Source organism: Pseudopipra pipra, chromosome 2, assembly GCF_036250125.1.
Source record: "Pseudopipra pipra isolate bDixPip1 chromosome 2, bDixPip1.hap1, whole genome shotgun sequence".
Classification (NCBI taxonomy): Eukaryota; Metazoa; Chordata; class Aves; order Passeriformes; family Pipridae; genus Pseudopipra; species Pseudopipra pipra.
In genome coordinates, this window is record NC_087550.1 from 96,850,655 (window position 1) to 96,863,205 (window position 12,551).

The following is a 12,551-nucleotide window of genomic DNA, read 5'->3' on the forward strand; positions in this document are numbered from 1 at the left end:
GCAGTGTGCTTTTCTTTTTAAGTTAAATGGCAGTGATTTTTTATAAGGATTTGCATCTTTCTAGATGACTCACAGCCACATTTTCTTCACAGTTTTTCATCTGTTTTTTTTGTTTATAAGAGCAGACTTTTCATTCAAGAAGAATATGCCATCTTGCAACCCAGGGCAGGAGGAGGAACTTATTGAAACTGTAATTGCTCACCTTTAACAGTGTTTCCTTCATCTCTTTTCCCCATCTGCATTCCAAATTATAATTTTTGCTTTCATATAGTGGTTAATACGACCAGGTTGAAGTGTCCTACAGCCAAATCAAAGGTCCATGACACATAAAAATTACAACTGCTTTAATTGATATATAATTAATATTAGTTTGCCTTGAAACCAAGTATAAGGGTAAGTTGCAAGTGAAACAATTTTTTACATTCTCAGTTTAATCAAGAAATTTAATGGTAAATGCTATTAGAAGCTTTTTCCATCTTTAAACATCATAAAATATAAACCACTGAAAGTGGAGAACACAAATAGTTCATCATTTGTCTAAGGTAAGGAACTCAGTCTGAAAACAGGTACGTCCTCTGATCAGGAGTTGCTCCCTCAATGGGACAGCTAGGTCACAGCTTGTGGGTAATCTGCTATCCTTATCCTGTGCATTAAGTTGTGTTGAGCCCATCTTTGGACTCCTTTACCTCAAGAATTGATAAGGCATGTACAATTCTGCATGTTTCTGTGGGACCCACAAATTTTGCCCCTAGATGTTCCAAAGTGCATCCTTATCCCATTATAAGCTGCAGCAATACTGCTTATTATGCATCATTTTATTATTAATCATGTGGACAATCTTTATCAGGACTCACTGTAACTTCTCTTTCTTTAGGGCAACTGTCCCATTCAGTGCTTCAACACCTGTCAACACCTGTGTATGTTTTTGCAGATGTTGAGTATGTGAAAAATTCCAGAGAGTTTTAGACCATAGTTAATAGGCTTGTAGTACTGGATAAATCTATTTCATCTGATCCCAAACTGTAAATAACAACTACTGCTTTACAAAGAGGAAAGGTGTTTGTCTTTCCTGTAGGGAAGGAAGAGGAATTACTCGTCATACAGGTGATCACCAGAGGTCTTAATCCTTAGTGACAGTACAGACTATGGAAACTGGAAGAACACTATCATAATACCTTAGAGTTTGAAGATTGTAAGGGAGAAATATTGGGAAAAAGTATGTTTCTTCCCTCAGAAATACTGACTTATTGTAAGCTTTTGATGAACACAAGAATGATATTTTCCTTTGACTGCAGGTGATCCAAAGCAGAAATGCATATATCTACTACTGGTACAGCTGTTACAGCTTTGGATTTCAGGATGTTTGACCTTCTAGCAAGGAGAAGAAAAGAATAAAAATTCTGTAAAAAAAATTTCCTGGTACTTTTCTGTTCTCTATAAAAACTGATTTTGTTAGGTTTAAACTGCTTGTCTTGTACTCTTTCTTTTTTAAAAAAAATTATGTGCATACAATTATTTATTTAAAAAAAAAAAATGTACAGTTTAGTTTTGCTCCTTTGGTAAGGGATGCTGAACTACAGTGTTTAAAAGAGAGACTGGAAAAAATTATGAACAAGAAATTCATGAAAAAGTGAGAGAATTGACTGAGAAGTCAGCTCAAGAAATCATAAAAATGAAAATATTTGAAACATAGACTTCTAAGGTGAAGCAATACAGATTTTTCCTAGTCTTACATTCCTCCCTAGGCATTTTTTTATGACCTTCCTGGAGGCAGGATTTTGAGTTACACAAGCCTGTGAAAATACCCTGATGGTATTCTTATGCTCTCCTGAATGTTGCAGTGCCTAGTGATTTGAGCAGATAATAAGAAACTTTCCTTTTGTGGTTTCACTCCTTTCATAGAAACTGACAGAATATGTAGCTTCATGTTCTGAACTATTTCAGTGGTATCACTTACTGTAACTGTAACGAAAAATTGGAGCAAGAGTCCCTGTTGGAGAACAATCCACCTTATCCAAAAATGGAACAATTTATGTAATCTGTCTCAGATGCCCCCAGAAGTGTCTACTTCTTTCTATCAATAATGGGAGAAGTTATCTCAAATTCAGCTTACTTTTAGACATCTGAAGACAGGGGAAATAATAATATAAAATTACAAAATCATTTAAGATTGGAAAAGATGTCTAAGATCACCAAGTCTAACCAATAACTCAGCACCGCCAGGTCCAGCGATAAACATGTCTCTGACTACCACAGCTACACATCTTTTAAATACCTTCAGGGATGGTGATCTCATCATTTCCCTAGATGGTCTGTTCTAGTGCTTAATAATATTTTCAGTGAAGAATCTTTTCCTAATATTCAATCTAAACCTCCCCTGGTGCAACTTGAGGCAATTTGCTCATGCCCTATATATTGTTGCCTGGGAGAAGAGGCTGACTCCTCCGTTGTAGAGGCTGAGCTGCCTTTTCTCCAGGCTAAACCACATCAGCTCCTGCAGCCACTTCTCATAAGACTTCTGCTCCAGACCCATCACCAGCTTCGGTGCCCTTCTCTGGACATACTCCAGTCTTTCGTGTAGTGAGGGGCCGAAAACTGAACGCAGGACTCAAGCATCACTAGTTCTGAGTACATGGGGACAATCACTGCCCTGGTTCTGCTGGCCACATCATTTTTGATACAAACCAGGATGTCACTTGTCTTGGCCATCTCTAGGATTGTTAGGCCCAAAATCCTACTCAGAACAGGGTCAGCTAGACTAGGTTGCCCAGGCCTTTATTCAGTTTTGCTCTGAATACCTCCGAGAATGGAGACTTCACAACCTCCTTGGGAGTGTTTGATAACCCTCATAATAAAAGAAGGGCTTTTTTCCCATGTTCAGCTGGAACTTCCTGTATTTCAGTTTGTGCCTATTGCCTCCTATCTTCATGCTGGGCATTACTATGAAAATCTGTCTCTGTTTAAAGTAATATAAGCATAATGGATTGAATAAATATTTACATGACACTGCAGACTTGGCCAGAGGTATCTGATTAGAAGGAAGATGTGAAGAAACTGATCAAATAAAGAACTGCTAAAATGCTTGGCCAGCTTTCTTTCGGTGGTACTATAATGGACTTCCTCTTTCATGTGGTTTGGAGTAAATATAGGTCTTCACACAGAGCACTGCAAACAACAGAAATCACTTTCTTGGGAGTGTAATACTGGAATATAATATTTGCATTTTGGATTAAATACTGAGGTAGAAAAAAATGAGTTTTGACATCCAAGCTACAGAAAGTTACAGTTACTGTTTTTTATAAAAACTCACAGACATATGAAATTTTAAGCAGTCAGAAAGGAGCAATCAAGAATGATGCACTTCATACTTTTAACTGTAAAATAATTTGATAAATTGCAAGTTAAAAACTTTCGGCTAATACGGACTCGAGTGTTATTATTTACAGAAGACCTACTGAGAATATGCTCATATGATTTATTTTCATTAATATGTGATTGCAAAAATAGGTCTAAAATTTAAAAGAGACAAAAGGAAAAATTTTGGGTTTCTCTTTTAGTATTATATATGTACACTCATAGATTTGCCTTCTATCCATTTTCCTTTCAAAGTTAAAAAAATATATGTATTTATGAATTTCATCTTTTTTGTTTTAATTATCCATAGTCATTTATGCAAAATGAAACAAGCAGAAATGAGACTCTAGTGTATATGTATCTAATGTTCTGTTATCTATCAATGTCACCTCCAAAATCTCCAGCTATCATTTAAGTCTAAACAAAGAAATTAGAACTATAACTAACCATGAGAAAAAGGAAGAAAAATGGAGAGTAATATTCTTTGAAATCTCAAGAAAAACTTTAGTGAAATGTCTCCTCAGTTATTCACTAGTAAATGAATAAAAAATTGTCCCTGTGTGTACATGCATTAAATATTAGTGTCTAATTTTCACTACGTAACAATGCAAGAGGGAACTGTAGGATGAAGTGGCTAAGCCACTAGCCATCATATTTGAAAACTTCTGGTAATCTGGTGAAGGTACCGCTGATTGGAAAACAGGAAATATAACCCCCATTTTTTAAAAGGGTAAAAAAGGAAGACTCGGGGAACTACAGGCCACCCAATCTCACCTCACTGCCTGCTAAGATGATGGAGCAGATCCTCCTGGCAATTGTGCCAAAGCACATGGAAAGTATGGAGATGACTGGTGACCACCAACATGGCATCACTAAGGGTAAGTCATGCTGGACAAATTTGGTGGCCTTTACAATGCAGTTACAGTATTGGTGGATGAGGGAAGAGCAACCAGCATAACCTACCTGGACTTGTGCAAAACATTCGACACTGGTCCACATCATATCCTGGCTTCTGTACTGGAGAGACACGGATTTGGCAGATGGACTACTCAGTGGACAAGGAATTGACTGGATGATCCCACTCAAAGAGTTGTGGCCGACCGCTTGGCATCCAAGTGGAGATGAGTGACAAGTGGTGTTCCTCGGGGGTCAGAGCTGGGATTGGTGCTGTTTAACTTCTTTGTCAGAGGCATGGACAGTGGGATTGAGTGCACCCTCAGCAAGTTTGTCAATGACATTGAGGTGTGTGATGGGGTTAACACACCAGAGGGAAGGGATGGCATCCAGAGGGACCTTGATGGGGTTGAAAGACAAGCCTGTGTGAACTTCATGAAGTTCAACAAGGCCAAGTGCAAGGTCCTGTATATGAGTCTGGGCAATCCCAAGCACGGATACAAGCTGGGCAGAGAATGAATTGAGAGGTGCCCTGAGTGAGAGACTTGGAGGCATTGGTGAATGGAAAGCTTGACACGTCCTGCCAATGTTTACTTGAAGCCCAGAAAGCCAACTGTGAAGTGGGATGCATCAAAAGCAGCATGGCCAGCAGGTCAAAGGAGGTGATCCTCTCCCTCTACTCCACTCTCATAAGACCCCACCTGGTGGCTTCACCCAGCTCTTTGCCCCCCTACATAAGAAGGACATAGACCTGTTGGAGTGAGAGGAAGGCCTCAAATATGATTAGAGTGATGGAACACCTCTCCTGTGAGAGAGTTGGGGTTGTTCAGCTTGGAGAAAAGAAGGCTATGGGGAGACCTTACAGCACCTTTCCAGTACCTGAAGGGAACCTACAAGAAAGCTTGAAAGGACATTTTTTACAAGGACATGTAGTGATAGGACAAGGAGTAATACCTTGAAACTGAAAGAGGGTAGGTTTAGATAAAACCTAAGTATCAAATTCTTTACTGTGAGGGTGGTGAGGCACTGGAACAGGTTGCCCAGAGAAGCTGTGGATGCCCCATCCCTGGCAGTGTTCAAGTCCAGGCTGCATGGGACTTTGAGCAACCTGACCTCATGGGTGGCAATCCTGCCTTTCGAGGGGAGGGATCTAGCTACCTAATGTTTAAGGTGCCTTTCAATCCAAGCCATCCTGCAATTCTGTGATTTTATTTTTTATTAGTAGTCTTCTATTAATTTTTATTTGCTTTGATCTGACACTGAAAATTGCAATTTTAATTAATTAATAGAATGATAATTTATTAGAATTAATTATTCTGGTTTGAAAATTCATTATTATTAAATGAAGTAGCAGAATAAGTTGGATATCTAGTATTTTCAGTCACAGTGTAAAAATTACCTGTCTAATAAAACATATAATTGCCACAATTTAACAGCTATCTAATTTGAACTGGTTTTGAAGGATGTGACTCTGAAAAAAGTTATTATTTTAGACTATATTGTGAAAAAACCCTAACATACTACAAAAAACTGACCAGTGAAGAGGTAGAGAGAAAGAAATTATCAAGTATCTCTATTTTTTTTAGAAAAATTCTTACAATTGATTCAAGGCAAATTTTTTTTTTACTTTTAAAAACACTATTATTTTGTAGTGTAAAACACGTGAACTTAATAAATAATTACTCCATATTAGGTACCCTTTTCTAAGTATGTATTAAAGAGCAAAATTACAATGATACAAGAAGGCAATGAGATCCCTAAGAAAGGCAAACCAACTTCTCTAAGTATCTATAATTAACAAGCTTTAGCAAAGAGGTTTTTTCATCTCATGGTCCTTTTTTTTCAGTGACATTCTGCTTTGCCGTTAGCAACAGTGATGAACTGACAGGTGGATGGCTTTCCAAAAGTCGCACAGGATGGCTGAGTCAAGGAGGCACTTCTAAGATGACCAAGTCCAATTCATTGCCCAGAGCAGAAGCAGTTTATTGGGTGTGTGCAGCAAGTTTTCAGTAGTGAGGTGGCTACAGGGGTAGCTTCTGTGAGAAGCTACTGGAAACTTACCCTATGTCCAATAAAGTCAATGCCAGAATTCAAACCTTAAAAAGGTAAATAGCCTTTGCGTTGCAGTCTTTACCTTCTTTTAAAACTATACTAAAGGAGGGAGTCTTAATCCACTTATTTCTAATGGTTTCTGAGTGGACTGTACCATGAACTAAATTGTGAACGATGAGCTGAGATCATCTTTTCATGCTGTTACTTCTGAGATGGCCTTTGTAAAATAAATCCAAGGTGACAAGTAAAACCAAAAGAGGACAATTAAGCCTGTAGATTGATCATTGATGTCTCTCTCTGACTGATAAATCAGAGATCTCATCTTCTCACAAAGACCCCATCACACTGTCAAGTTTTTGTATGTGAATATGTCTCATTATTGAGTTATTTCACTAGTGCAACATTTTTTTTCTTATTCCCCTGTTTCATTCTCTCTTCCCTCTCCACTCTCACCATTAGTAAGAAAGAAGTATTAAGATAATTTATTCCTCTGGTAACCTCATTTTTCTACATTCCCAATTAGATTTGCAATCTGGACATAATATAGAGATCAAACTGATTTTAATGATTAATGATTTAACAGTTTAGTGGCCTTGTGTTATTTATGGTACTTTTTCAAATGCATTGAAAACTTTTGTTATCACCAATCATGATGTTTCACTGTTTGCTGTGAAGGCTCTATGAGGAAACAGGGACAGAAGTGTTTCATGTCTTCCCTTTATTTCCTCACAGAGAAATGTTATATGGAAAGGATATACAAAATCGTATCTATTGTTTCATTTCACATGTTCCAGAAAACCTATTTTCTACTTTTATAACTGGTATGTAAAGCAGTTGTTAAATCAGTAAGTGGGAGACCGCTGATGCCGGTTCTGTATTTTAATGGATTGACCATTCTGCAAATATGCCAGGACATGGTACTTTCTCAGAACACTCGTTCAATATTTTTCAATAGCAAGTTCATTTTTTCCAGATCATTCTGGCAGAATAATCACATGCTTCTGCTTGGATACAGACTTTAATATATTGTTTCATCTTGCCTACTCAGTCACTATAATTTGTTTATCAACAGCTAATCTTGAAACAATCTTGAAAGGTGGTTCAGAGATAACAATTATTGAAGAACATTATGAAACTAAGACAATATATTGTATAAGTCCTTCAAAAACTGACCTAGTTATTCAGAACATCTCAGTATATTTTATAAAGATTGTGGAAACCATATACATATTCCTCTATTTAATGAAAATCAAAATTACTGTTATTGTTTTAACTAATGCACCAGATGGAATCCAACACTTTTGGGGTTATTTAATGTATAAAGTTTTTGTAGAAAATTCCTGACTGGAATTTAACAATACAGTATTTGAGCAGTGAATGTACTTTGTTTTTGTGACTAGAGTGTTATGGGAGTTGAATTTGGTTGATCTAGGCATCTTTAAGTCATGCTTGGATGTACCTCATTAAACATATAGCCTGTTATCATCCATTTCATACTGTACTTCATGTATTTTTTTACTTTTTTGACATCTAGTGTTTGAAAAGTCCCTTGTTTTCTAATAAAAGATGCCTACCTTCTGTGGTTAAGCCAGCCTAAGGACTTTTTTGGTGTCATGGGATTTGGACGGTTATCTTAAGGGGTATAGTGGGAAAGTTACTTGCCATTAGGGGATTTGGCAAATCGTTACAGAATTTTGCTCAACCAAATGCCAACCCCTTCGGAAAATGGGACTTTTCATGCTGTAACATTATGTGATCCTCATCAGGGTTGCAGGTGAATTTTGTATAAAGGTTTTATGTTGTTACCTTTTTCAAAGTAATTTAAAATAAGCATATATGTTTTCTCACACTTTTTATACTTAAATATTTAGATCATTCTGCTTCTGATATAGAGAAAATGCATGAAAAAACCTTCAGAAAGCATATCAATAATATATATCTTTAGTACATGTAAATTTCACTTAGAGTAATAAAATATTTCCTCTTGATTTATGAATGTTTTATATCTAGTACTTGAAATTACAGTTCATTCTACTTTTGAATGAACTGTAATATTACAGCATGAGTTGGTTTCAAGAAGAATTTTTGCTAAGGTATTTGAAGGAAACCGATTAATTTTATAAATTTAAAAATATATTTGACTGTAGTCCAGAATGATTAATTATACAGTCAGATTGGTTTAAATGTGTTCCAGCTCTTTATAAAAGATTGAAGGTGGGGATTTTTAAAGCATTTTTTTCTAGAAGGTTTTTTGGATTTGGTTTTGTTTTTTTTTAATCCGAGATATCATTTCAAATTTTTTTGTTTATAATCGGAATTCTATTAAAGTTAAAACTTAAAGACTCAAACCTGAGAGGTTCAGTGTTATAAAAAATATTATTTTAAATTAAATTTTTACAGAATTTTAAAAACTAGGAAATTTACATAGCAATTTTAGCCATTTCCCACAAAGTTAATTAATAAAATTAGATTTTTGTCTTTTACAAGAATAAAACTTTGACTTTGATGACTGTTTATTTTGCTCTTACTGTTGACCCAGCTGTTTGCCAAAAAGACAATTCTTCTCAATTCTTTGGTGAAGAAATAGCAGTTAAAGTAGACAGGAGAGGAAAGAACATAATCAATTATATTTAATCATGCCTTTAATAAGATTCTGATACTGCAATGAAGAGAATGAGAACTGATTCCTGACTCCACATGCATCTGTGTAAATGAAGGTTTCAGGCCTTGTAATTTTCAAAGCTGGACTGTAATTCAATCCCAGTTTTATTTGTGCACAGATTTTTCCTTCTCAGCTTTAAGAGATGTCTAAGAGGTGGCAGTAAACTAGTGTACGAGAGTGAGAATGTGTCTGGGACAGGTACTTTTGCCTTTATTCGCTCACAAAAAGCATATTAAAGTTCAAGTCTGAAAATAGGACCCTGAGACACTAATGTAACATAAAGAAATATAATTAGCATATCTAAGCTTTCAGCAGTTTTTTTATATGTAAACATTTTTCAATGATAGAAAATTGTTGTGGGCTGGATTGTTATAGTTAGCCACCTTCCAGAATATTCAACAAGTAAATATTTTATCTTCTCATAGAAGCTAGTAAGAACAGAACTAAAAGTATTATTTCAGTCCCTTACAGTTTAAGTCAATCTACGTTTAAGTACTGGTCTTGACTTTTTTTTTTCATTCTTCAGATAGTTGTTTCAACTAAAGAATAACTAGCATATATCCTTACAGCTAATAAAGATCTATTTAATCTTTGTTCCTCGGTTCTATTGGAAATGCTAGAAGACTATCAGACAGTCCACATCCTACTTTTAAACTGGAGTGTATTTTGCTAATAGCCTAAAAGTTGATTTAGAATAGATTTATGATAATGAAGATTTAGTAAATGCAGCAGAATGTTCAGACACAAAATATGTAGGAATAGAAGAGATTTAATAAATCAAGGCTAAAGCCAAAAAAGGAGATGGTAGAAGAGAGGCAAGTGCTTGTACAACCGTTGGAGTTGCCAGATGCTTTTTAAAGTGTCATTGAAGACACTTTCTGATTATTTTTATTCTACTTTTACTCACTAAAGTGAAGATAGTTTTTTGGTCTGTGGCAATTTTTCTAGATTAAAATTGAGAAGTTTTAAATTACCTGTTAGGGTGTTTGTGTGCAGCTAATTATTATAGTTTCCCCACTTTTTTAAAGTATATCATTAAATATTGATTGGAGTCTGTACAGAATAATAACATTAGCTAAAGAAAGACTCCTGTATTTTGGATTTATGTCATGGAACATCACTACCATTGACTAATCAGTGTTTTTTCAATACCTTAAATCATAAGATGTGGCTTATATGGGCAAGACAAGGCTGCAGGGTGTCAAGCAATGCCCTCAGTTCTAGGCAGAAACAGATTTTGTTTTGACTAGCAATTTGGGCAGATAGTTAAGTGACCTGCATGATCAGCAGCTTATTTGATTAGCTATTGTCAAGCCAGGCCTCTAATTTGTTTTCCCTGAATGCATCTTGTTAGTAAAGAACACCGTGGTTTACACTGCTTAGGAACTCATAATTCTCGGTAGCAGTATACATAAAACCATTCCGTTGCTCATTCTCAAACACTAAAACAACGAGCTACAAGGGTAAAGGAATAAATTTTAGTTTTCTTGTGCAGTGACTGCATAGCTTCCTTGAGAGCAGATTAGGAATGCTTCACCAATTCCCCGAAAACCTATTTGCTTAAATCACATCTAAATGTAAAGGTGTGATACTATTCAGACACTGTCTTAGAATAGAGGAACTCCAAATCTCTCGAAGGCTGCGATTTGAAGTGTGAGTATAACACTGGGAATACAAAATCCATAGTTGTGGGGAGAACAGAACAGCCACCTCAAGCAATTTAGGGCTGATTTCGTACTTGAGTTGCCTTTCATGCTGTCATGTATTTCAGTTTTGAACATTTATTCCACAGATTCCCGAAGCTGTTTTCTGTACCCTTCCTGCATCTGTCCAGTATGAATTCCCAGAGCTTGCCAAACACATCCATAAAATGTGTCATATACTGTGCAACCAGGGGCTGCTTTCTTGTGACAGAATTGCTGCTCCATTTGACATAATTCATCATACTGATCTGTGCTGAACAGGCAGCCAATTTAAATGACTAGCAGAAGAATGGTGAATTCAAGATATTTAAAAGCATCTCATTGCAGATTGTAGGCACATTTTATGTATTTTTTGCTGTGTTTTGAAGCCCACTACCCAATTCAGAAGGAAAATCTAATTTAGTTTAACATATGGAGGTTGAACAAAGAGTCTAGATTAGCTGACATCTTGCAGTAAACTAAACAGGGCTTTCACCTGCATATTTAACATCTTCCTTAACATTTCTGTAGCCCAAGCAACTTACCCTCTTCCAAACAATACCCAGGAATGTTTTGAAAAGCAGCACAGGCCTGCAGCTGTTCTCAGTCAGCAGTGTAGACGAGACCATGCTATTATGTAAGAAGCAACTTTAACCTTACAGACATGGGCCGTAATGTACAAGCTGGGCCAAAGATCGGAAATGAGTTCACACCTATTTTGTTTAAAACTGTGAATTTAGACAAGCTGAGTAATAGCTAAGTGTTTCACTCAGCACTTCACTATCTACACTACTATTCAGATTTGGAAGATTAAAAATTTGACACTATCTTTGGAATATAAGTGTCAGGTTAAGTCTTCTGAAACATTAAGACAGTGACTTTACCTTCTGTGAATGTATTTTCTTCCTTCTCATGTAGCTACCAGCCTGTTGAAGCATTTTACTCTATCACTCACCTTTTAATTGTTTTATTAATTTGTTTAGAAATTGAATATAGAACATCCATATATGCATAGAAATCAACATCTTAATATGTCATTTTCCAATGTAACTATTTGACAGTAAGTACCATAGAAACAACTTCTTTTTCAGATTCTGATTTTACCTGTTGAGCTGAAACTTCCATCTCTGTTTTTCCTCTCTGGGAACTTGTTCTCTCTTTACAAATATATGGATTTCAATGCCTGAATTCTGTCTAAGGAAAGTGTGATGAGCTTGATGTGAGGAAATAGTGGCTACTAATGGCTCTGGGACATGGAACTCACTTCAGCTGTCAGACAGGTTTCTCCAGTTCAGAAAGGCTGTGGACATATGTGGATACTTGAGTTGATGTTACACTAAAAGCAAAGTCACAGCAGTGCAGTACTTCGAAGTCTGAAAAATACTACTCACCCACTTTTTTTAATCCTCAGCTGACACCAGATACACGTGGATGTATTCCTTATTTTTGAAAACTCTCTTTAACTGAGGATGAACCAGGTGTTGCTTTCCTTGCTTGCATCTGTGCTCATCTATGTCTGGGAATGAATGTTCTTCAAGTGTTGTCTTCATGTTTCTACCTCTAATCCAAACTGCAGAATTAGCAGCAATTCATTGCCCAGTAATTAAGTTGCCCTCACTGCCAAAAAACTTCTACACTCCCCCAAATCTAAGACTATAGTTTAAACCCTGTTGAATATTGCACTGTTACTCAAAAGCTTTCAGCTGTAAGTCTTGCTCTTAGAATCTGCTGTTGCCAAAATCTAATTCCTGAATCCTCCTCTAATCCTAATTTTAACACTATACTTAAGGAAATTATAAACTTCTAATTGTGGCAAGAGAATTGTTCATTCAGACTAGATGGGTCAGATATCTACTTAGCAATTTCATTGAAGTTCAGTTCAAATCATACATGACTTTTATTGAACA